Consider the following 24,719-nt stretch of genomic DNA (forward strand, 5'->3'; position numbering starts at 1 on the left):
CTGGGAAGTAGGATCTGGCCTGGAGAGGAGGACAGCCTGGCTTCTGGGTGGATCCCCGGTCCTAGAGGAAATCTGGGGGTGGCCCAGGGTAACCAGGTGATGCCTGGGTGTCACAGGTGGGCCCTAGGCACGTGCTTGTTTTCCAGGGTGACAACAGAAGCAGCAGCCCAAGCATCAGACTCATACCCCTCTTTGGGGGCAAAGTGGGGTTACTTTGACAATCTAGGCAATATTTGCTACAGGTTGCCATCTGGCTTTGAGGTCATGAATCCCTGCTTTTCAGTCCTTGCTTCTGTTTCTCTCTGTGATTCCACCCTGTGCCTGCTGTCTCCTTCATAAAGAAGAGGCATCCCCCTTTCGTGACTCTAGGTAGATTTGTTTTTCACCCAGACTGTGGCCCCTTGGCAATTGCTCTCATCAAGCTTCCCAAAGGGTAGTTTTATGAGTTCAGCTTTAGAGTCATGTCAGATATGAAGCTGCCAAAACATAGACCAGAAAACAGACCAAATCATCATAATTTCATAAACAGTAGTTTTCTCCTCTAAGGATGCTGATTCCAAGTCTGTACTTTCACAAGATCGCCAGTTGATTAATAGCCACATTAAAGTTTGAGAAGCATCTGACTGTAGAGCAATGGTTCCCAGAGCTGTCTCCATCCTGGCACACTGCCGAAGTATCTCCAATACTCGTCAAGATATGACTCAGAGGAGGCAGTTACATATGAGATGTTGCATGGGCGTAAATTGGAAATTTGCTTCCCTCCCCCTCCACAGACACACACACACACACACACACACGCATACACACACACGCACACATACACACACCATACATACACACAAGTTTTTGTTTTGCTATATCTTGGGGGGAGCAATCCTTCCTCTGTGAAAATCATCAACCCAGTTAATTCAAGGCAGTAGATTTTAAATCTGACTGAACATTAGAATCATCAAGGAACCTCTAAACAACAGCAATTTCAGTGACTTTCCCAGATCAAAGAAGTCAGAATACCTGGACAGTGGGCCATTCTTTAATGCACAACTGAGTCTAACCTGCCGTTAGCCTTGCAAAATGCTTGTCTAAGATGTCTGACAATTCTATAACCTAGAATTCTGATTTTATAAAGTGAAATTCTAAATGGCCTTTTTAACTATGGCTAATTCCTTACTCTCTCCCATTGGGCACTTTTACAGAGAAGGGATGAATAAACACAAATGAAAGGATGATATAGAAATAGATTTATATATTTATACCCATGCAGACACGTATGGGCACACACACACAGTACGAGCATTTGCACATGCATTTCCCTTTAAATGTATCAGTTGGGTCAAAAGCGTTTACTGAATAGTATACACTTCACCGAGCACTGAGCTAGGCACCTCCATTATAAAGATGAATAAGATCTAGTCCCTGCCCTCAAAGAACATTAGCCATACATTAAACAAAGCAGTTTAGTATTATGTTGAAAGTGATGGGAAAGCTCCACAAATGCTATGGAGTCTGGCTGTCCCGATTCTAAATTGCTTCTGAAATTAGCAAGCTATTCTGCATTAACGGCCTCTGCCACCAATGGGTTGTAACCCCATTAGCAATAGATCTGAGGGATAGAATTGAGACTCCTTTTCCATCATGCACACATAATTTTTATTAAGAAATGTATACTGTGTTTAAAACCAATTACAAAGCCTATTTCAACTTTGAGTCACTCAAGTTCATTTTACCGCCAAAAGTTTTCTACCCATTTCTGTTCTGGAAATATGTTTTTAGATGATTGGACTCTATACAAAAATAGAACAGAAATGACTGATCAGATTGTTCCCACATGAAGGCTTTCTCATTTTTTAAAAATATACAGTGGTTTTTAGTATATTCATAGTATCGTGCAACCATCACCCACGTTCAATTTTTGTATTTTTATATTCTTTATGTATTATAGATGCAAGTCCCTTATCAGATGTCTGAACATTTTCATCCACCCCCAAAGAAATCCCTTACCATTTAGATACTCCTCTTCAATAGGTCTTAGGATAAACAGACAACTACCTTCTGAGACAGTGAGTTTAAAAAGTGTAAGAAAGTGCCTCTCTGTATTGACATTAACAAAGCCAGCTTCAAGTCAATGTTAATCATTAAGCAAAATAATGATACTTTCCCACAATAGTTTTCTCACTTGAATCCGTTGTCTACTTATGAGAATGAAAGGGTAGACAGAATAAAAAGTTCTACAGGCCAGTAGTGCCTACAGGCCAAGTAGTCTGCTAATCATTTTGCATGAGGATCTGTGCCATGCTGTCTGGCTACTCAGCACTAAAACACCTTTCCCATGTTGCCACATAAGACCCCCTGCTTTGGGATAACAGTTTCCCCAATTCAGAATAATCTGTTAAAGCCACATCTCTCTGACTCCAAAATCCATGATCTTTGTGCCAAATTGAGCTGCTTCACAATGATAAGGAAAATCATCCTTGTGTATATCTCATCAGGGACACATTCCCAAACTGAATGACTGTTTTGCTTGTGAGGGGCATATTTTCTTCTTGAAAACTTGCCTGATGAAATTCACTCCATCACTGGGTGGCAATGGACATGGGCTCCTCTCGAAAGGGGCCAGTTCAATGTCTGGTACACAGGAAATGCCCAATAAATGATATTTCCCTCAATATGTATGTATTATATCATTTTTATGATAAAATGATACAATTTCGTGTAAACCCCAGGTCATTATTTTCCTTCCTGATATATGTGAACACCCCTGCCTTTGACCTCAGGGAGCAACTGCATTTTGATTTGCAGGAATTAATAAGTGTAAATCCCACTGAATCTTGGGGATACAAGAAGCAGCAATTTTGGCATTCTGAGATCATAGTCTTGCATCCAGCAGAGGAGTCAGTGTGGCTGCCTTCCCAGTTACCCAGTAGTAATTATGAACCAACTCTCAGGGCAACCCGGCTCATACACTGGTGCTATCAAAGTCACATAGCTAGGATTCAGCTTCGTGGCTGGCTGGCAATTAAAAAGCTACAAGCTGTGAGAGAACATAGCCAAGACACAGGATGAGCGTTCACCCAAGGTTGCAGACATGGCCAGAGATACGTTTGCAGGAGCAGCAGGTATGATTGGTCCTGAGACTCATGAAGATGGGTAGTGATGGGGGATGGGAGATTTTAAGATAGCCTTTCTTCTCTCTTAATGGCAATATTGCCAGCTGGGGATGGAACTAGCTGACTGAACTCACCTACCACCACTTGGGAAACTTCCAGCTGAACAAGCTTTGTCTCCTGCTAACTAGCCGCAAGGTTGGAGTTTTATAGTTATAGCCTTTAAAAATATTACAAAGAGTAAAGAAGGTTGTGACTTATTTTAATATTTGAGTTTATTATCATTCAAGTAATATATATTCAATGTAGAAAAAGTTTACATACTAAAATTATATATAAAGAAAAAATACCAGTGATCAAATCACTGAAAAGGGGTCAACACTACTATTGGTTATTGGTTTTTTGGCTTTCTTATACAACTATGCATCTTATTTTTAACTTTAATGTATCATAAATATTTTCCAATGTTACTATCGTTATTTTTATAGCTAGGCACTATTCCATCATTTAGGCACTCATATTTTATATTCTTCCACTACTGAAAAATAACACAACCCATGAACGAGTTTGACAAACCCTATTCATCTAACCATGTCCAAATGTTAAGAGGCTCTGTTATGTTACCTGGTAATGAGCAAAACCTACCCCCCCAGGGAATCTTATGAGCCAGGGCAGTATTTGGAGAAGCTTACCCCCAATGACAGCTTATAATGATCACATACTATTTAATTATATAAATGTGCAGAGAAATTGGAAACAAGGCCTAGAATTTGCCATTGGGTACTCCATGAAGGCCAAACCGCCAGTCGCTTGCATGTTCTATTTTACACAAACCTGACATTTTCCCACAAATAAGGTATAAGAAGAGAGAAAAGTCAACTTCGTAAAAACACTTGTTCATATCCAAATGCACCTGATAACCAAAAAAGTTAAAGATTTCCAAAACTTTTGTATGGATATGATTTGAGGCCAATATTAGGACATCCTGGAAAATGGACCCAATGGAAAGAGAAAAAGGAATTTCCTAAAAGCCTAGGTGTCTGGAATTTCAGAATTCCTGGAAAAGAGAGATCAGGTCACAAACAAGAGTAAATGAGTTTTATCAGAGGCTAACTATCAAGTAGAAAAGCATGAGTGTCTCCTGCTTGGTTCTCCATTCTTGACTTTAATTCTTCTCTATTATTTTTTTTGTCGAGGGGGATATTTTAGCAGCTTAAAAATAATCCCGTTGAGTTAATCCAAGAAGGGGAATATTTAAAGTCAAACATTTATTTAGCTTCCATGTTGAGGAGGCCAAATACTTCATTAATTAGGAGGGTGGGCACTATAGTGATCTAATGGCAATATCAGCTCTGCTGCTTACCAAGCTGTGCCATTTTAGGCAATCATTTAGCCTCTCTGAGCCTTGTTTTCTTTATCTATCAAATGGAAATAGTAATAGTAACTAAAAGGGTTTTTGAGAAGATTAAGGGGCCATGTATGCAGTATGCTTAGCACTGTATCTGGCAAATGGGAAGCATTTGATAGATGTTGCAGCAGATGGTACTTTCTAAACATGGTGACAACAATATCTCCCATCTCATATGTTCTAGTGCAATGTGACCTGAACGCTCCCCATTCAGAGTGAATCAATTTCTCTACCTCCTTTCACTTGTGTGGGCTGTGGCAGTGTTGACCAATGCAATATGGCAGAAGGAACACTGTCAAGTCTGGGCAGAGGCTTTAACAGCCAGGCAGCTCTGCTTTCTGCCTTTGGCAGCCCACTTCCATCAGTCACGTGCTATGACCACTATGCCGTGAGAAGCTCCAGCCTTGTGGAGAAGCCCTAGGGAAACAGACCCCATGGAGGGATGGCGGGCTGAGGGGCACCAGGCACTAGACTAGACTTAAAATCAGGAAACCATCTTGGGCATTCAGCTCAGTCCAGCTTTGAGATAACCCTCTGAATACAACAGCACGACAAGACCCATCCAGCAGAGAACCAGGAGAGAGAAAGATAAATTGTTTCTAAGCCGCTGCTTTGGAGTGCTATGTTATGTAGCAAGAGATGACCAGGACAGATGTTGTCTCATACTTTTATCATCATCGCAATTATTACCTCACACAAGACCCGTTGCTGTTAGATATTCAGGATTCAACTTAGAGATTCGTAAGACTACATATCCCACCTTGAAGAACATCTGCTGTCGATGAGAATGAAAAAAAAACAACACACTGCTAATAATAGGCAAGCAGAGTGTTAATAAGGAGATTTTTGTTGCAGGTGTGTGCAGAGTGCTAAGGGGACACAGAGGAGGGACTGGTTATTCTGTGAGGGAACAAATCCTGGGGAAAGGTGTGGTGATATTGGAAAAGACATCCTCAGAGGAGGTGACAATTGAGTGAGGAAATGCTGCCAAATAGCAAATGGAGGAGAGAGCAGGGATAGACTTTCTGATGTAATTACTGCAGCTGGAAAAGCTCTATCAAGATTTACTATAAAGTTAACACTAAATTGACTGACAATTTGAATTTTGTTGCTTAAAAACAATATAAGTAATCGGAGAGAGCATTTCTTGACGACATGATGAGTGGTAGAATTTATTTCCCGTATCTCTTTTTTATTTGTTTATTTTTTTTTAATTTTTATTGGAGTATAGTTGATTTACAATGTTGTGTTAGTTTCAGGTGTACAGAAAAGTGAATCAGTTATACATATACATATATCCACTCTTTTTTAGATTCTTTTCCCATATAGGTCATTACAGAGTGTGGAGTAAAGTTCCCTGTGTTATACAGTAGGTTCTTATTAGTTATCTATTTTATATATAGTAGTGTGTATACATCAATCCCAGTCTCCCAATTTATCTCTCCCCCACTTACCCCCAGTAACCATAAGTTTGTTTTCTACATCTAATAGCATGTAGTAATAGTAACTCTATTTCTATTTTTTAGATAAGTTCACTTGTACCCTTTTTTTAGATTCCACATATAAGCAATATCATATGATATTTGTCTTTCTCTGTCTGACTTATTTCACTCAGTATGAGTCTCTAGGTCCATTCATGTTGCTGCAAATGGCATTATTTCATTCTTTTTTATGGCTGAGTAATATTCCACTGTATATATGTACCACATCTTTATCCATTCCTCTGTTGACGGACATTTAGGTTGCTATTTCCCATAGCTCTTTATCAACAGGGAAAAGAAAGAACTTCAATCCACAGCCTGAAGGAGGATAAAGGCCTGAATCTGGGTTATAATGTTTAAAATCCCATGTTGGAGGGATGGATTTTTGCTGCCCTGCCATGTTACCTTTTGGATAGGCTGCAATTAGAGACATTTGTCCTGCCATTTGGTGCCATTGCTGTTCATTTAAACAAAAATTCTTTGAATAATGAAAATTCTACATCCAGCTACGTTTCTGTGAACTTTTCTAAGGATTCCATCAGCAAAGATACAAGAATTTTTTTTTTTAAATTTTTTATTGGCCGCACCACGCAACATGTGGTATCTCAGTTCCCCAACCAGGGATCAAACCTGCACCCCCTGCATTGGAAGTGCAAAGTCTTACCCACTGGACCACCAGGGAAGTCCTTACAAGAAATTTTATGAGGAAGAAACATGAAGTCTTTCTCTGCCATTTTGGCAAGGTTTCATTTTCTTCCTTTATTTTCTGCAATTTCTTAAAATACTGAATAGAAACAAAAGAATAGTCATAAAATATGCATGAGGTATAAAGAACAAAAAAAATTCAGAAATATGAATGAAAAACTCATTCTCAGTTTTAAAAAATTACTATTATTTTTGCAGTTTTCATTCACTTTTCTGTGATCACAACTCCTCACCACCACCACCCCAAACACACAGGAAACACCTGTCCTGAATTTTGTGTTAATCATTCACTCGTTTTCATTTTTAATTTTACAACATATGGTTGTATCATTAAAAAAATTTTTGTCTTGTTTTGCTTGTTTTTGAACTTGAGGCCAAAAAATCATATTACAGGGTCTATTTTGCACCCAGACTACCTGGTTTTTGACAACTGTTTCCACTGTTTCCTCCATGAGATCTTGGGCAAGTTAGTAAACATTGCTGTCTCTGTTTTCTCAACTGCAATCTGAAAATAATAACAGTGCTTCCTTTGTAGTGATCTTGTGAAGACTAAATGAGCTAATTTATATAACATGCATATAAATGGAACATAATGTGAGCTCTATACATAATAGCTATTATCATTCTACAATCTGTTTTATGACTACCCCAATTTGCATTTCAAAGATAATCCATGTTTTTGTGGCTAGCCATAATTCCTTCAATGTCGTACCTATATAAGATTTCCTTATGTGCATATAATACTATTTATTCATCACCATCTAGTCAACAGAGATTTGGATTCTTTTCCAGATTTTGCTTACATCTGTGCTGCTCAGAACATTCTAGCTTGTGTCTTGGAGTATATATTCAAGAGTACCTGTTTATAAAGGTATACGTTTAGGATGGAAATTTCTGGGGCACAGGGTATGCACAGCTGTAACTTCACCAGGTTATGCCACCGTTTGCAAAGCAAGCAGGCCGTTTTGCACTCCCACAAGTGTGTGTAAGTGGCCCATTGGCTTTGCCACCTCGTCAGCCTTCCATGCTAGCAGTTTTCATGTTTACCAAACTGGTGGGTGGTTTTACTTTACCTTTTGTTGACCACGACGGGGTTAAACACCTTTTCAGATATTTATTAGCCATTATGTTTTTGTCTGCGCACAGTGCTAGTTCAAATCTTTCGCTCACATTTCTGTCAGGTTTTTTTGTCTTTTTCACATTGAGCTGTATGAGTTATTTATTTATTCTGTACACTTTTCCCAGTTCGTGACTTGAGCTTTCATTCTCTTTTGATGTTTTCTTTTGGTGACCATAATTCTGAGGCAGTTGAGCATCACAAACTTTTCTTTTTGAATTATTGAATTTGTGTATTGTTTAAAGAAACTTTCCTTACCACGAAATCAGTAAGATGGTTTCGTATATTGAATTCCAAACATCATAAAATTTGTCTTTAATTAGCCTGGAATTGATTAATTTGCAGGTAAAATGAAGTAGGGGAGGATAGTTTTTTTTCATACAGATGATTTACTCAGCATCACGTATTAAAAAGTCTACCTACCCCTTCTACATTGATCTGCAATGCCAGCTCTGTCATAACCAACTTTTCTTATACAAATGAATCTTTTTCTGGGCATTCTCTACTGTGCCATGATTAATGTATCCACCCCATGTCAATTACACAAATCCTAAGTAGTATAACTTTGTAGCAAATCATGGTATCTAGGAATTTACAAACCACAATTTGTACTTTATCAATGAATTGGCTCTTGAATGTTTATTCTTTAATGTAAACATTAAAATTGGCTTGTCAATATATACACATACACAACCTTTTGGGATTTTGGTTAGAATTACTCTGACTCTGTAGATAGCTGAAGAGAAATGGCATCTTTATGATACTGACTTTTCCAGTTCGTGAACATACTATATATTCCCAGAGAGAGAGACAGAGACAAACATCAACATAATTCCATAATGTTTTATAATTTTCTCCCCCAAAGGACTAGACCCTCACATCTTTTGAGAGATTTGTTGCTAGGCACTTTACATATTTTAAAGATCTTATAAATGTCAAGATATCATGATTTTGTGTGTTCATGTTTGTAGTTGGTGTGTACATTTTTATAGGTGATATATACAGCAGGCTTGCAAAGTGTTTTATCAGTTCTAGTATTTGTCAGTTTATTCTTTTGGGTTTGCTATGTAGATGATATCATCTATAAATAATTTAATTTTATTGTCTCCTTTCCTTTTTTATACTTTTTTTTTCCTCCTAATGGTACTGTTGAGGGTCTCCAAACAATGATAAACATAAAGGTTGATAGTAAGCACCCTTGTTCTTACAGGGAATGCTTTCAATATTTCAGCACAAAGCATTAGTCTTGTTTACAGATTTTGGTAGCCTTCATATTAGGTTAAAGACACTAGGTTGCCAAGAGTCTTTTTCTTAATTATAAATAAGTATAAAATTTTATCAATATTTTTTCTGTATTTATTGAGATGATTATATATTTCCCCTACCCTTATTGTTAATGTAATGATTTAAATTAATGATTTTTCTAATGTTAAAACTTTAATTGCTGGGATAAATACAACTTGATCATGACATATTAATTTTTAGTATATTGGTGCAATGAATCATTAATGAGTATTTGTGAGAATTCCTTATAATTTTTCTTTCTCCTACTTTCCTTGCTGGATATTGGCTTGGATTTGTGCTAGCTTCATCAAATGAGTTAGAGAGTATTTCCAAATGTTCTATTCTCAGCAAGAGACTGTGTGTAATGGGTAATAATTTGATTCTTTACCAATAAAATGGTCTTAAAAAGGTATTTCCTTGGGTAAGATTTTCAACTATTGATTCAATATCATTGTTGGTTATAGAAATATGTTCAGTTTTACTATTTCTTCATGAGTAATTTTTGTTGTTATATATTTTTAAATATTCATTCATTTCATGATATTTTCTTATAATTTTGATCTGTTGTGCCTATAGTTATGTCTTCTTTTTCATTTCTAATTTTGCCTGTTAATGACTTCCCTTTCATGCTTAATCAAGCTTGCCAAAGGTGATGAATTTCATTATTCTTCTCTGTTACAGTTTTATGTTCTATTTTTGTAACTTCTGTTCTTATCTTCATTATTTCCTTCTGCCTACATTCTTGGCATTATGCTTTTGTTATTTCACTGATCTACGAAGTTAGGTGCTTTAATAATTAAATTTTAGCTTTTCTCCTTTTCTAATATAAGTATTTCAGTTACATATTTCTACATTATTGTTCAGATTTAAATATTTTTATTCCTATTATAATTTATTCTTTGACTTGTGATTTGCAATTTCCAAATAAAGTTGGATTTTTAAATTACATTTTGTCACTATTTTCTAACCTAACTATATAGTGGTCATAGAAAATAGTCTATATTATATTATTTTTTTTAAAATTTTTAGTACTTGCTTAATGTTCAAATATAGGGCAATTTTCTTGCAATATTCCATGTGTGCTTGAACAGAAGGTGTACACCACCAAAATTGAATGCAATGTTCTAAAAATATCCATAAGAACAATTTTGTTAATTATCTTATTTAAATCTTTATTCTAATGGATCTTTTATATTTTACCTTATTACAACTTACAAGACTGGATGTTTAAAATATTTCGTAGGATTGTGAATTTGTCTTTTTCCTGACAGCTACTGCAAATACATATGTTATTAGGAACATAGAATTTTCAAATATTATACTTCCTGGTGAACTAATTCTTTTTTCATTATGTAGTGACCCTCTTAAGAAAAATGCTTTTTTTCTAAAAAATTTATTTTGCCCACTGTTAATATAGACAAGATGGCTTTCTTTTAGTTAGTATTTTAATAGTACATCTTTTGCATCACTTTATACTCAAATTGTCACATCCTTATGTTTTAGGCATGTCTCTTATAAAAAATGTAAAAAGTATATGACTGCACTGTGAATTGTTTAATCCAGTGAAGTAAAATTGTCTTTAAATGAAGGATTTTCTCAATTTACAATTATTCTAATTACCAAACTACTTAAATTTATTTCTACACTTTATTTTGTTCTTTCTATTTATCTGCCCATTTCTTTTTCTTTCTTTCATTTCTCTTTTTGGTCTTCTACTTTCCTTCTTTTGGTTTGATGTGCACATGTGCATGCATGTGTGCGTATGTATTATTTTCTCACTCCATTATACCTCTACTAGTTTACTAGTTATGCCTTCTAATTCTATTTTTGGGATTTCTTTAGATATTTTTAAGATATAATTAAATTACCAACATCTAAGGTTATTTAACCCTCTCTTAGAACAATACATGCACTTTTCAATACTTTATTTCTGACCACCTATTCACAATTTATATGCTACTCTAGTCTTGTATTTTAATTCTCTTATTTGTTAACCCCTTAAGACCTCAGTAGTATTGTTTTAAAAAGTCAAAACTTTAGAATATTTACCCAAATATTTAACATAATCTTCGGTCATGTTTTTCTGTTTGTATCTCAAACCTTCTCATGAAAATCACTTCCTTTCAGTATGGAGAACACAATTTGAAATTTTGTTTTGTGTCAAGGCCCATTATAAGAAAACAAAATGTCTTTATTTTTCCCTCATTCTTAAAATGATATTTTCATTGGACATACAATTCCAGGTTGACAGTTATTTTCTCTCCAAACCGTAAAGTTATTTTTCTACACTTTTTTGCCAACCACTGTTGTGATTGAAAACTCAATCAATATAATTGTCATTCTTTTGAAGGTGATATTTCTTTTCCATCTGGATGCTTTTCGGGTCTTCTCTTTGATTTTCTGCAGTTTCACTATGATGTGATGAGTGAAACTTATTTATCTTGCTTATTTGTCTTACTTTTCCTGCTTTGGACACACGAGACGTCCTGATTCTCTATTTTGATTTTTTCACCATTTCTGAAAAAATATTTCTTATGTTAAAGCTTCATCATATTTATTTAAAAATACTATATACAATTGGTTTATATAATTTGTCTGATAACTTTAACATCTAAAGAAGGAGCAGATGATTCTGTTGTCTATTGTTTCTTCCATCTCCTGTTTTGGTGTCTTATTATTTTAAGGGTTTTCTGATTTTGTCTGTATGCTCATCTTTCTTAGAAATTAATCTGTGAGAATTCTTTGAGGTCTGAGTTGAAGGTGAGCTCCTCCAGAGAGGATTTATGCTTGCTTTTGTCAGGTCTTTGAAGGAACTACAAAAACAGGTTTTATATACTCTAAATTCTCAGGTTGAAGGGTTTCAGACAATCTAGGCTGAAAACCCACGTGTATTAACAGATTCTCAGGGGGGAAAGAATTGTCCCCATCACTCTGCACCAATGTTTGAGAGTAGGGAAGGTAGGCTTAACTCTAGTTCACTCTTACACTGACACTGTAGGTCTTTAGAGTCCAGTTTACATGGGGGCAAGGTCTCCTCCTAGACCCTGAGCATAGAATATCTCAAATTCTCAATATATTTCAAATTCTCTGAATTCTGGGAGGCCATGAAAATCAAAGACCATTTTCCCCTGTTTTAGCAACACCATCAAGGAGAGGGCTGCCTTCAGTGCTCTGTTTCCATCTCTGAGTTCTTACTTCATTTAAATTTTGAGCTCTCTCTGAGCAGTTCTTACTTTTGCCAGCAATCGACTGCAAAAATAAGTTGTTTTTTTAAAAATTGTTTCCTATGGAAGGTTCAGTCAGGGTACCTAGTTTATTATGCTGCAAGAAATAAAAGACATTCTCCCTATGGAATTCAATTTTTTAAATTATATTTTGATAAAATTTTAATTAAAAATAGAGTAAAAGAGAATTTCCATGCTTTCAGTTTCATTAAGGGTATTCTTATTTTTATATAAAGTAACACATCCCTGGGATTGGTGTATTCTTTACTTAATATGATTCATCATAGTTTTGCAAAGGCTCATTCAATGAACATGAATTAAGCTCCTACTATTTGCCAGACTTTGTGCTATCCATATTTGTATACAGAATCTCATTACCTTTAGTCATCAGAGATTGAGGATTCTAGGGCTGCCCTATATATTAAAATGGGAAAACTGTATCAGATAGCAGTCTGTGCAAAGCTATCATTGCTTGTTATATGCCTATATTAACAGGTCCATATATGTACTACCAATTAATCTTTGTATGCATGAATGAGCATACAAATAAACATATCAATAAATAAACCTAAAATACATGAATAGCCTTAATGCTGGTAAGGAATGATTATGGAATTTGGGCTCTAATACTGGATATGGCAGCTCTTAAGACTTGAAGCCTGGACTATTAATGTCATCTCTCTGTGCCACAGCTTCCTGGATCAGCAGGAGATAATAATACTCCACTTAGCATAATAAAAAGAGGCATTAAATAAGATAAAGTATGTAAAAAACACCAGTGTTAGGTCTCTCTTTCCTTTTAATCAATCAAGTTAACTTTGGTAACTTATCAGCTGTGTGACCTTGAACAGGTTACTAAATCTCTGTGTGTCTCAGTTTCTTAATCTATACAAAGTAGATAATAATAATAATAATTTTATTAAGTTGTCCTGACTACTAAGTGCCTTAATATATGTAGAATGCTTAGAACATTATCCTGAACACGGTAATCCTTCATAGATGTTAACTATTCTCAGCAGTTATTATAGCCTCAATTTAAGAGAAACCCTACATCGTACCAGCCTTTTTAATATAAGAAATAACATTTTTAAAAAATATCTTTCCTCTGGTTGTAAAATAGGAACACATTCATGTAAAACACAAAGATAAATCAGAAAGGCATTTTTAAAAAGTAAAAGCAGCCCAAAATGGCACTCATGTTAAAGATCACTATAACACTTTAGGTTCATAAAATTCTAGAAGGGTGTATACTAAAATGTTAGTTGTGGTCTCTGCATGTGGGATCAGGGTGGTTTTTAATTTTATGTGGGTACATAATATGGATATAGGTATAAATATAAGTATATTCAAGCAACATATGCATATGTAGATATATCTAATTGTCTCTTTACAATTCAGTCATTGAAATAGGGTCAGTTAGCAGTATCTAAATTAAGACATTGATTCAGCCCTTTATTCTCTTCTTTATTCATCCATATGTTAATTCAACCCATCATCTATTCATTTGTGCATTCATTCATCCATTTATTTCCTATGTGCAAGGCTCAGTGCTGGCTGCTAGGGGCAAAGAGATGGAGACATCTCAGTCCCAAATTTAACAATCCAATGGAGCCAGTAGAGCAATGGATCAGTAAGCAAAGAGTTTCCAAACAACGATGTATATTAAGTGTCAGAGGAAAGTGAAGGGTAATGCAGGATCACAAAAATAAGGGTACCTGCATCCACCTAGGTAGGAGGAGTAGATGAGAGGTGCAGAAACCTATGTGAGAATCACAGAAAGTTTTCTTCAGGGCTTATACTGAAGACCAGTAGGAGTTTGCCAGGTACGCATGGAAGGAAAATTTATTCCTAGGAAGAGAATGCTCAGTGATGTCTGGAAAACATGCTTCCTTCTAAGCCAATGAAGACCACTGTTTTTTGTCCTCCCAGGAAAACCATACCTCCCTTGTTTGAGGGATGAAAGTAAGGGCATTAGCTTGGTTATTAAATGGATTATTAGTAAATAAAACTGAGCTGCTTTGTTTTCTCAAGCTTTGGGCACTAAAGTCTAGAAGACTAGAACAACAGGACAGCCATTGACTCAGAACCAGAAAGCCTTCATGCTCTCTCTGACACTCACAAGCTCTTTGAATCCAAGCAAGAGCTTTATTCTTTGACTTTTGAACTTCCTTATCTAAAAAGGGATACAATAGCATCAAATTTCTCCACCATCTTTTATATGGTAGATTCTTGAAATGGCAACATGTTTGATCATGAAGATAAATGACTGTGGCTGCTGTAAAAAGAGGTTATGTGAAGAGAGATTAAACCTTGAAATCAACCAGACCACAGTCCCAATCTTTCCTCCATCATTTGCTAGATAATGGTTACATGATATAATGTATGTAAACCACATGGGAAGTGCATCAAATGCCTCTTTATTGTTGGTTCTTTGAACTTGGAATCATAAGAAAGTAACACCTCCAGCATTTAGTGACATTTGAGACTAAGATAAATTGCCCTGTTACCTTATCTATAAAGCAGAGATGTCTCACAAGATTTCAACCCCATGACGTCACTTGAGTTAATATGTGGCGAAAGTCTTAATCCGTTCAATGGGACCAAAACAATGTGACGACTCATTACATGGTAATTTGTACAATGAGATGTATTGCTGAGAAGATTAGTAACAAGGTGAGGACCCTGTCCTATAACACCAGGATACAAGTGAGATATGAAGCGTGATGATGTTTCTCCTGGTTTCTGATCAATGAAGAAGGTGAACAACTGCCAGGATCTAGTATCCAGAGAGAGGTCACAGCAGAACAAGTGGATTCAGTAAAATTGGATGTAATGAAATGGGTACTGACTTAGAATCCAGAAGCCTAGATTTCTTTTTAGAATCTGACCCATACTGGCCTTTTGAGGATCCAAGTTGGAGTACCATGGGCTTTAGGACTGTTAACGTGTCTGTGTTCATCATTTTTTTAATATAATTTTTATTTTATATGGAAGTATAGTTGATTTATAATGTTGTGTTAGTTTCAGGCGTACAGCAAAGTGATTCAGTTATACATATACATGTATCTATTCTTTTTCAGATTCTTTTCCAATATAGATTATTACAGAATATTGAGTTCCCTGGGCTATACAGCAGGTCCTTGTTGATTATCTATCTTATATATAGTAGTGTGTATATGTTAATCCCAAATTCCTAATTTATCCCTCCACCCTATGTTTCCCCTTTGGTAACCATAAGTTTGTTTTCGAAGTCCGTGAGTCTGTTTCTGTTTTGTAAATAATTTCATTTGTATCATTTTTCCACATATAAGTGATGTCATATGATATTTGTCTTTGTCTGGCTTACTTCACTTAGTATGATAATCTCTAGGTCCATCCATGTTGCTGCAAATGACATTAGTGCATTATTTTCTGTGGCTGAGTAATATTCCATCGTATACATGTACCACATCTTCTTTATCCATTCCTCTTTCAATGGACATATAGGTTGTTTCCATGTCTTGGCTGTTGTAAATAGTGTGTTCATCATTCTTACATCACCATCATCTAGAAGAGTGTCTTGTATGGGTCAAGTGAATGCATAAATGAAGTATGTTTTTTTTACAGGCAACTTCCTCCTCTGTGCAATGGTGATTATAATAGCAATCTGTCAGAATTACTGGGATAGACAGGAAAGGCCTCACCAAGGACACAGTAGGTGCTTGTTATGAAGCACGTCCCTCCCGGCACTGCTGATGAGAGGCTCAGCTCTGTATTGTAGGTGGATTTAATATGGCCTTTTCCTACTAGTCCCACCAGAGAACTCAGACGTATGTCCATAAACTAAGTGCCCTTACAACTTCCAAAAGGCTCTGTCTTAAATTGCCATCTTCTTCTTCATTAGAATTAATGATAACAAACCAATGAAAAAATATCTTCTGGTAATAAACTCAAGATCCAAAGAGGACAGATGTCTAGCTATTTCCCATCCCTAAAAACATTCAAGTTCATAATCCAGCAGCTCAGAAGCTTCATATAAAATAATCAGATAAGAGAAAGTAGTGAAAGACTCTGAAGGTTTCCTAACAAGCCTGAGATTATAACTGCAGTGGCTAAGTCCCCACTTTTCACCAAAGAGTTACAGAGGGAAACAGTTGAGAAAAGGAATGATTTCTTGGTGGACAGCAACTTTTTGGAGGTAAACTCAAGGCCAGTCTAGAATAAGCCATGTCTCCTGTGCCTCACAGAACCTGGACCCACCCAGTAGGTGCTAATGAGGTGAGACCCAACACCTGGGCCAAGAAAGGGGGAATGCTGGGATCAAAGTGTGTACAATATTCAGTGATAGCAACAAAAAGACTAGGAAAACCTGCCTGAGTATGGGGAGGAAGGTTCAGAAAGGCCGTCTTGAGAATATTTTCTTCAGTGTAGTCTTGACAACAAGAATCTTAGTTCAGCATTTTTTTTTTCATATTCCCAAATCCATAGTCTTGAAAATAATGCTGGGATCAACCCAGTTCCTATAGAAACATCTGCATAAAGTTGGTGCGAGTGGACAGTAGTTAGGAATAATGGTTTGAATGCTGGCTGCTTGAGTTCCTGTGAGTCGTGGAAAGGTGCATTCGCCTGTGAAATCGCTCAGTTTTACATAGAAGAAAAGGAAAGAAGCATGTGAGAGGAGACAGCCTGCCTCCATCACACTAGCATGGCTCAGAGGAGGCAGGACTTTTATCAAAGCAGTGTGGCTGGGAAGCCACGTTCTTGGCCAAGAAGCACACAGCTTGGTGGACAGCTTCTGCCTCCTCCACCCTGTCCTCCATAGGCCCGGTTCACTGGCAGAGAGAAACTTTGTCCTGACGAAATAGATTTGCTTGGTCTCACCTGCTCTAAAGCTGATAGCACGTCCTTGAAACCCATCATTGGACAATGTCACTTTGCACCTCAAGTCTTGGGTCTATTTCCAGAGCTGACACATAAGTGGCATAGACTGTCTCTTCTTCCAAAGCTGTCTGGGTTTAAAAATAAATCTTAACCTTGCCAAGTTCAGCCTCTGATTCGCTTCTGGTTGTGTTTTGTTTAAAAGAAGCGCTAAAGTTAGCAGAACTGCAATTAGAATTTGAAAATTTCAAAATGGATATCTATACATACAACTGTAATATGTGTGTTGGTATGTGTGCATGTGTGTGTGTGTGCACGTGTTCCACTTCTAAGTTACCCAGTATGTGCCTGATACAAACATTATGTCATAGGATCATCCAAAGGATCAAATGAGGATTATATGTATTGTTGTCTCCAAATGTAGACGGAACAGTTCAGTAAGTAAACTCAGGTTTCTCTGATTTAGAGACTGTGTTACTTTTATTTACCATGTTGATTTATAAGGTTCTCACCCTCAAAAGCAGAGGAATTGGTATTTCAAGAGGCATATAGAACCTTAGAACAATATACAGGTTAAAGTTTCCTTGAAGCACATTTACTCACTTTTCAGGCATCTAGTGAACTCTCTGTTATAGCTAGAGAGTTGTCTAGCACCAACTAGACACTAGCACAGTGACACAAACACATTGTCAACCATGCCTTCAGGTGTATCCTCACACCCCTTCATTACCTGTTAGAGGCAACAAGTACTATGACAGAGAACAGCACAGGGTGCTTGGCATCTAGGAGAAGACCACCTGCCTGGGCCGGAGCAGGAACCCAGAGACGAGGGGCATCAGGGAAGGTCTTTTGGAGAAAGCTTTTTGTTTCACTATTCACCTTACTCCTTTTTATGGGCCAAGGTCTTGCAACACTATAGTTAAGATGTGGAAACCACCTAAATGTCCATGGATGGATGAATGGATAAAGAAAATGTGATATCTACATACAACATAATATTACTCAGCCTAAGAAAGCAAGAAGGAAATTTTGCATCATGCAACAACATAAATGAACCTGGAGGACATTATGCTAAGTGAAATCAGCCAATCACAGAAGGACAAATACTGAATGAACTCACTTATGTGAGGGATCTAAAATAGTCAAATTCATAAAGTCAAAGAGTGGAACGGTAGTTACCAGGGGCTGGGGAGAGGAGGAAATGGGGAGTTATTAATCAATGGGCATAAAATTTCAATTAAGCAACATGAATACATTCTAGAAATTTTCTGTTTAAGATGGTTGGACAGAATACTGTACCGTGTGCTTAAAAATTTGTTGAGTGTAGATCTCATGGGCTCACCACAATCAAAAAGGTTTTTTTTTAAAGAGTCAGTTCAGGAATCACAGCCAGAGCAAATAGTAAGTGCAATTGCAGGAAGACACATGACAGGTACCCAGCTATCAACTGACATCTTCTAACCCTTGCCATCTAGCAAGGATCTGCACGAAAATCCTTTCCATGCTTTGTAAAAGCACAAAGCCCTACCTGAGAATTTTACAAACCCTGGCATAATCATCTGCTCAGAGCCCTCCCTGGTTCAGAATTAAGAAGCAGCAGGAAAGTCTGATTCCACTTAGCATTGTGCTGAGCCATATTGGAGCCAGTGGGAAAAGAAAAATCAGAAATATGGATCCTGTCTTTATTTGATATGTGATACTTTTTCGTAATGGATTTTTGAACTAAATTTTTTAAAAATTGCATTCAAACTATGCTCACATTGATTACTGTTTTTTTTTGTGTCCCCTTAAATTTTGCTCCCAAGGTGAATGCCTCCCCTGCCTCCCCCTGGTCTCCATCCTAAAACTCCACTATATTGTGGTCTGCAGGGTGTAGACCCAAACCTGGGCTCTGCCTCCTACTAGCAGGGATGAAACCTCCCTGAGCCTCAGTGCCCTCATCTGTAAAGTGGAGAGGATAACAGCACCTATCATTGAGTTGTGAGGTTTAACTGAGTTAATACATGGAATGTGATAGAATAAGGCCAGTCACCTGAAAAGCACAGCATTAAACTATGATGAGGACACATAATAAACGTGAGCAATCATCATCCTGAGACTCCCAGCTGTTCTTTTGTCCCCACTTCTCACCATAGCAACGACCAAGACAAGCCTGGTGCCTGAAGCAAAGCTTGTGGCTGAAGATTTAGGAGTAAAAAGGAACGGAAACACCATACCCTATGCCACACACAAGTTAAATCTCATAACAGATGTTCACTCCTTGGGGCCACTTTTCCCCACTGCCCCAGCCCTCATATTGCTCAGCCTCTTAACCTCCTCCTGACTCCTGCCTCTAACCTCCTCTGTGTCTCCTTCTTACCCTCTTGCTCCCATGTTGCCCAAATTCTTGTTTATGTTATGCAGAATATGTTGACCTTCTACAGTCCTTCTTCCTGTGTTAGGAAAAAGTGAAGCTGGTGTGTTAAATTAAGAATATGTAGATGATGGGCTTCCCTGGTGGCTCAGTGGTTGAGAGTCCGCCTGCCGATGCAGGGGACACGGGCTCGTGCCCCGGACCGGGAAGATCCCACATGCCGCGGAGCGGCTGGGCCCATGAGCCATGGCCGCTGAGCCTGCGTGTCCTGAGCCTGTGCTCTGCAACCGGAGAGGCCACAACAGTGAGAGGCCGCGTAACGCAAAAAAAAAGAATATGTAGATGATGACATGCTGAACAACGAGGCACAAGCCACCCACTAGGGGTCAGCAGGGAGCTCCCTCGGCATCCGGGCTCCCACCCTGGGGAAGTGAAAACCCCAGGGTGATTTTGATTGGAGGCACAGTTTCAATACATCCACACAAAGGAAGTAGAGTCACCAGATTTATAACTTAGAGATCACAGCATAGGCTACAGTGAACGGGGGGAGGGGAGTCCTCTGTCCCAGGTCATGAGAGAGCAAGAGACGGAGAGCAGGGTAGCAAGTACCTATTATTTACAAGGTGGTTGGGGCAGAAGTCACTAACTTTTCACAGACTCAGCTTTAAATGGTTATTTTAGAAGGTTCCCTGGGAAAAGCAAAGCAGGAACTTGTAGCAGGAATCAGCTCAGGTCCTTATCTGATTGTCCAGACTCTGGGTGGGAGCAGGTTGTCCCATTGTAAAATACCTTGGCAGTAACTCGAAATGCCTGTTTCCTCAATACACAAGCCCAGTTTCAGGCCTGCCGTATGCTGCCTTTTTTTTTTTTTCTGAAGTTTTTTAATGCACAAAAAGAACATCCCAGAAACAGAATGGGTTTTGACTTATTAACAATGAAGTGCTACATAAGGAAGCCCCCTCCCCACTTAGTAGATAGGAACATAGTGTAAACAGACTTAAAGGGAGATGGACACTTTAGGATTAAATGCAAAACCTAAAGTTGTATTGAGGTTGAGGTTGTCACTGACGATGACAACAGAAAACAAAGGGATTTCCACGTATGATGGTCTAGGGAAGTATGATGATAAACACAGGAGTGTCAAAGAACTGAGGAACCACAAGATACTCCGTGTGGGTGATGCCCAGTGAAGGTGGAATTTCCCCTGGGATATTTGTGCATTCCTTTGGGACACTGAGACTTTACAATTGTGCTGTTGCTATGGAATGTTACAACCTAATTTTGAAAGCTCGTTGGGGGCATATTAGAAAGTGGGGGAGTTTTGAGGCTGTAGGGATACTGTTGTAGCCACCCACCCTTTGACTATCCTCTACTATTATATGCCTGCCCATGACAGTGTGTCTTTTCCTAGTGTGTTATCTTTTGTTACATCAGCATCTATCCTGGTGGCAGCAAGAAATTCTGAGACAGTAGCAATAGGTAGGAAATCAGTCATTATTGGGCAACGGCAAAAGGCTATTTCATTGCTTTTGGACAGTAGACGTCATCAGAATGAGGATGACATCTCTCTGGGTCACTGCTATATCCTCACTGTGCAGCACAGACCCTGACACAGCAGAGTCTTTCAATAGAATTTCTTTTTACTTTATTTTATTGAAGTATAGTTGATTTACAATGTTGTGGTAATTTCTGCTGTACAGCAAAGTGACTCAATTATACATATTCTTTTTCATACTCTTTTCCATTATGGTTTATCACAGAATATTGAATATAGTTCCCTGTGCTATGCAGTAGAGCCTTGTTTTTTATCCATTCTATATATACTAGTTTGCATCTGTTAATCCCAAACTCCCAATCTATCCCTCTCCCACCCCTCCCTTAGCAACAACAAGACCGTTCTCTATATCTGTTAAGTCTGTTTCTGCTTTGTAGGTAAGTTCATTTGTGTCATATTTTAGATTCCACATATAAGTGATATTATATGGTATTTTCAATAGACATCTGTTGATGGAGTTATTGCCAGAGCAATTGATTGAAAGATGAAGGGAACCTAAAGATGGAATCTCATGACTGACATCATAATGAGTTCCTCCCTCGGCAGCCATCCCAGGGAGAAGAAACTATGAAGAGGTATTTACCTCTTTCAGGAAGAGCCATTCTTATCCAAGTGACATAAGTTAGAAATACAATCAGCAAAGAAAACCATGATAATAGCCAAGATCCTGAAAATCTACATCCTAAAGTTGACCAGCTGATTTTAAATATCATGTCTGTCTGTCTATCTGTCTGCCTTCCTGTGTGTGGACATATAGCTTGATAGTTCCATTAGCCATCCATCAATGTGGGTTTGCCAGATATATACTAAAATAATTTTTTTTTAAGTGTGACTTAGAGCTTTGCAGCACTTAACATTTTGAATGTCCTTCAATGTTCACTGTTTTATTTAGTTTTCCCAGGAGCTCTATGAGAATATCAAGGCAGGTATAATTATTCCCATTTTAGGGTTAAGGCAACTGTTGGTTTAAAAAGTTTGGGCTTCCCTGGTGGCACAATGGTTGAGAGTCCGCCTTCCGATGCAGGGGACACGGGTTTGTGCCCCGGTCCGGGAAGATCCCACATGCTGCGGAGCAGCTGGGCCCGTGAGCCATGGCCACTGAGCCTGCGTGTCCGGAGCCTGTGCTCCGCAACGGGAGAGGTCACAGCAGTGAGAGGCCCATGTACCAAAGTTAGGTGACTTTCCCAGAGCCATCCTGTTATTAAATGACAGGGCAACCCAGTGAGATAGGTTGTGGTTTTTGCTTTGTTTTCTTTATATTTTCCCTTTCTGTTAAATAGATGGGGATACTGAAGCTCCAAGATTCCATGCCTCACCCAAATTCATACAGGCCCCATCGGTGGCAGTACCGGGACTCACACTAGCAAAGTGAGATGACCTGTTTTTTTGTTCTACTATCCATCCTGCCTCCCTGCCTCTGTCCCAATAACCCACTCTGCCTGGAATGACCTCCTTTCCCCAATGGATCCACCTTTATGATGTAAATCAAATGACTGTCTGGCAAAAAAGTGTCCCTTATTCCTTCAGGTCTTATTGGACATCCTCTTGCTGCTCACCCTGACTTTACATTTGTTCATTTTGCCCCTTCATCTCAATCAGAAACTCCCTGAAGGCAAGTGCAATGTCTTGGCCATCTCTGCCTATCCCAGAGCAACTCTGGGACAGGTGTCAGGTACATGGCAGGAGGCACTGAACATGAAGTCTGAATGTGTATGACACTGTAAGATGAAAATGCAAAGAGCTATATATATATGTCAGATTATTTACTTTTACTCTTATGTACACTTGACCTTTATTTTCCCAAAATTGACTCTTTTTTTTTTTAAGATGGTCTTTTATTTATTTTTTTTTAATTTTTTTTGGCTGCACCGTGAGGCATGCAAGATCTTAGTTCCCCAACCAGGGATCAAACCCATGCCACCTGCTGTGGAAACGCCGAGTCTTAACAAGTGGACTGCCAGGGAAGTCCCCAAAATTGACTCTTAAAAATTATTTTTCATGTATTCGTGACTATAGTTGTATTCTTGAGAATACCAAATTAATGGATGGTGTATTTGAAGGATGCACTTTTGTCATTCATTCCTTCATTCACGTGTTCATTTGCTCAGATGAAGAGGTCTGACAGTTGTCTGCAAGCATCATGCCCAGCAGCTGGGGGTAGGGTGGAGGGGGACTCCTTCAGTCCCACAGGATGATTTGGGTGGCACATCACACTGCCCAATACAGAGACACTTGACGTGGTTTGGACTCTATCCCAAGTGCAATGGGGGATCCCGTGGAGTGAGCATAGTATCTGCAATTGACCTTTCACTCCAAGTAAACTCTTGTTTTCTGCTGAAGTGGTGCTTGATGCAGACCCAGATTGAATCAATGACCCAGATTATGGGAACCATTTGTTTGTTTCTGCCCACCCTGAGTCTTCTGCTCCAAGCAGCATAACTTGGGTAATGTCACTGCAACTACTCATCTCCCCATGCCAGCCCTCCATTCCAGGGGCCTGTGAAGCCCCACTCCACTCAGTGAGCCCTGCCACACACCCCTAGCCATCCCTCAGGAGGCCAATTCCTCTCTACTTAGAGGTATAAATCAGGCTTCAAAGCACAATCTTATTCACCTGTAGCTTTAAGACGTCAGGGAAAAAATCATAATTCTGATCTAATACTTGAATTTTTTTCACATGAAAAATAGCCCCACCATGCTCAGAGCGGGTGGGCAGGCTTCCAGAGGCAGCAGCCATGAGCTCCTCTTAGCTGTGGCTTCACTTCCAGCTGTAGCGAAGGTCTGCCTCTGAAGCTTGAAGCACAGGCTCGAAGGCGAGCGCTCCCTGCTGGCTTCAAGCATCTGCCTTTCATCTGCCTCTAAGTAGGTTTCATGTTGCTGTTTATAGTTCTTGCTGCAAGATAGCTCTTGGGCTGGGAAAGCAGATGCCTGCAGCACTTGGGAGAAAGCAGAAGCGTGATGACGGAAGAGTAAGAACAATAGTAACAGGTCATCCTTGTACAGCCTTGTGTAGTCTGCAACTTAAGTCTCCTGAGAAGACCTAATGGCCCAGCAATAGGATCCCTATTTTATTTAGGGAGTGAAAGTGAAGAATGTTTATGAGGCTTGTTTAAGTTTGCACAGCAGTTAGCACTGCTAACTTCTTCGAGGAAGAATTGTGATACACAAGGCGTGTGGGTATGTGTGTTGCAAAGAGAGACAAAGAATGAGAGACATAAGGACAGAGACAGAAAGTCAGAGAGAGAGAGACCTTTAAGACCTCTTCCAAAAATTTAAGTCCGGCCCCTGCCCAATACAGCAATGTCCTGGATAACATCCTCAGCAGAAGATTCCAGAAACCAGAAGCTTACTCATTGCCTTTCAAGTTAGACTATAGTGTTATTGACTCTAAAGACTGAAGAGAAATAATTCATTAAGCTAAAAATAGGATGCATCTTAGTGAAATAGAATCCAGACCCTAGACATTGGGCAGTTCTGGAGTTGAGTCTCAGTCATTCTACTTTGTATGTGACATGGAAGAAAGATTAACATCGCTGCACCTCGATGCTTCCCCCATGGAGGGGAAATAATGTCCTTCATGAGAAAAGCTATGTAAAGCTCCTAGAACTTTCCAGTAGAACTTTCTGCAATGATG

The 24,719-nt window shown here is 38.5% G+C and overlaps 1 protein-coding gene across 2 annotated transcripts in view; it reads left to right on the forward strand.

The window, feature by feature from the left end:
* Nucleotides 1-24,719, forward strand: part of CLNK (cytokine dependent hematopoietic cell linker) — a 187,515-nt gene that overhangs the window by 14,603 nt on the left and 148,193 nt on the right. The gene's annotated exons all lie outside the window — the stretch shown is intronic.

The sequence above is a fragment of the Neophocaena asiaeorientalis genome, unplaced genomic scaffold (genome assembly GCF_003031525.2).
Source record: "Neophocaena asiaeorientalis asiaeorientalis breed wild unplaced genomic scaffold, Neophocaena_asiaeorientalis_V1.1 scaffold218, whole genome shotgun sequence".
NCBI lineage: Eukaryota > Metazoa > Chordata > Mammalia > Artiodactyla > Phocoenidae > Neophocaena > Neophocaena asiaeorientalis.